Here is a 2614-nt window from a genome sequence, read left to right on the forward strand (position 1 = left end):
CAAGAACTTCTTACTTAGATAGTAAATAGCTCTTTCTTCACTTCCTACGGTTTGAGCTAGCATGGCACCCATGGCGGTTTCGGTTACCGTGAGATACAAGCCAAGAGGTTGATCTTGTTGTGGTGGCATGAGCACTGGTGGTTTAGCCAATATCTCTTTGATTCTGTCGAACGCCTTTTGACAATCATCGTCCCACATGGTGTGGTCTGTTTTCTTGAGTTTCTTGAAGATAGGCTCGCAAATCATCGTAAGTTTCGATATGAATCGACTTATGTATTGAACTTTTCCCAGGAATCCCCTGACTTCCTTTTCTGTTTGAGGTTGTGGCATTTCGATCAGAGCTTTGATTTTGGAAGGATCTATTTCTATGCCTCGTTGGCTAACGACGTATCCTAGGAGTTTGCCAGATGTCACCCCAAATGTGCACTTTTGAGGGTTGAGTCTCATGTTGTACTTCCGTAGCCTTGCGAAGAACTTGCGAAGGTTCGCAATATGTCCCTCTCTCTCCTTGGATTTGACGATCATGTCATCTACATATACCTCAACTTCTTTGTGCATCATGTCATGTAGGAGTGTAGTTGCGGTGCGTTGGTATGTAGCTCCGGCGTTGATCAATCCGAACGGCATTACTGTATAGCAATAGGTTCCCCATTGGGTGACGAACGCGGTCTTATGCATGTCTTCCATGGCCATTTTGATTTGGTTGTAACCCGCATATCCATCCATGAAGGATAGTAATGCGTGGTCTGCAGTATTGTCCACTAATATGTCGATGTGAGGTAGAGGGAAGTCATCTTTTGGACTCGCTTTGTTCAAATCCCTAAAGTCAACACAAACTCGGATTCTCCCATCCTTTTTGGGTACGGGTACTATGTTAGCTACCCAGTCAGAATACTCGGAAACTTTGATGAACCCGACTTTGAATTGTTTGTCGACTTCTTCCTTAATCTTTAGAGCCCACTCTGTTCTCATTCGTCGGAGCTTTTGTTTCACGGGTTTGAAACCTGGCTTAATCGGAATTCTATGTTCGGCGATATCCCTGTCGATCCCTGGCATGTCTTTGTAGGACCAAGCGAAAACGTCTTTGAATTCATTTAGGAGGTCTATGAGGTCGGCCCGTTCGGTAGAGCTCAAGGTAGTCCCTATCCTAAGTTCTTTGGGTTCTAGTTCAGTTCCTACATTGATGGGTTCGGTGTCCTCAATTACTGGTCCCCCTTCCCCTTCCTGTAGTATTTCTTTGGCTACGTAGGGAGGTATTTCGGTCAAGTCTGGGTCTTGGTCATCCTCAGTATCATCATAAACAGAATTGCACTCAAGATAACGCAAAGAGTAAGCGTAACCCGATTTATTCATATTAAGATTTGAGTAAAGTTGAAACAAAGAAGCCAACCGATCCATGGTCGGTGGCGGTAAAAGGACGATAATTGGGGCATTTCCCGAACTCATCGTGGCTACTTGAAAATAAGCTAGGAGAAACGAAGGGAGTGGGGATGACGACGGGAGTAGACTCTCTAATGACTTCTCTGACTCGACTCGACTCGACTCCGACTCGATTCGATTCCGATTCGAACTCGTCGTCTTCGGTTCTTCTTTGAACATCTCTCCTTCTCCAGTGGTGAGCTTGAAGAGTCTTCCTTGGTTGTTGGTCCATTTGATTGATTTTCTCCATCCTTTCTCGCCGCTTTGTGTCGATTTTCGTGATCAATGCGGTGGGGTTGAAGCGATCGTCTTGAAGTATCGTAGTAATGATCTCATCCTGCGCGGCCTTAACAAATCGGTCCTCTCCAAACAGGAGGCTCACAGCTTGTTCGTCTAAGCAAGGTGCTTGACGGGTTTTGACGGTAGGAACCGTTTCTGGAGGGATGAAGTAGCAATCGTGAAAGATCTCGATTCCGGCTAACTTCCTCTCGAGCTAATGCCAAGGTTCGGGAAATCCATGAAAGAGTTCCGAACTTCCTTCTTGAACGAAGTATCCATTCAAGGTAGGGAGATATGGCCTCATTTGGACTCCTACATACTTGCGATTTTGGACTTGGGCAAGCATTTCGAGAACTTCTTCTGTTGTGGGTTTGTACCCTAGTCCAAGTGGTATTCTTGATGAGTTGCCTTTCTTGTATGGCGCGAAGGTGTTCTTCCGAATCGGGTTCAAAGGCATTCCAGGGAAGTATCCCTGATTTTTGAGTATGTGGTTGACCACCAAGTTAGAGTAGGGATTATAGTATAAGGGTGCCAACTCACTGACATTTACACTTTGGAAGCCCCCAAGTTCGTATATGGGATCCGCAAGGACTTGATTATTTGATTGCTTCTCGATTATGGCCTTGATGGGTGACGAAGTGATCGTCACAACTTTGCCATTTAGTGGGATCTTGATCTTTTGATGAAGGGTGGATGTTCTTCGCTTTGGAAGCATGAATCCAAGGCCTTCCCAGAAGTATGTTGAATGAAGCTTCGATGTCCACTATTTGGAAGTTGACTTTTCGCTCGATTGGTCCCGTGGCTATGGTTAGGCTAGCAAGTCCTACCACTTTTCGTCGTGTACCGTCATATGCACGTACACCCTGATTTGTAGGGGTCCAGTCCGACTCTTTCATGCCTAGTTTGTATGCCGTTT

Source organism: Silene latifolia, chromosome 6, assembly GCF_048544455.1.
Source record: "Silene latifolia isolate original U9 population chromosome 6, ASM4854445v1, whole genome shotgun sequence".
In the NCBI taxonomy this organism is placed as follows: Eukaryota; Viridiplantae; Streptophyta; class Magnoliopsida; order Caryophyllales; family Caryophyllaceae; genus Silene; species Silene latifolia.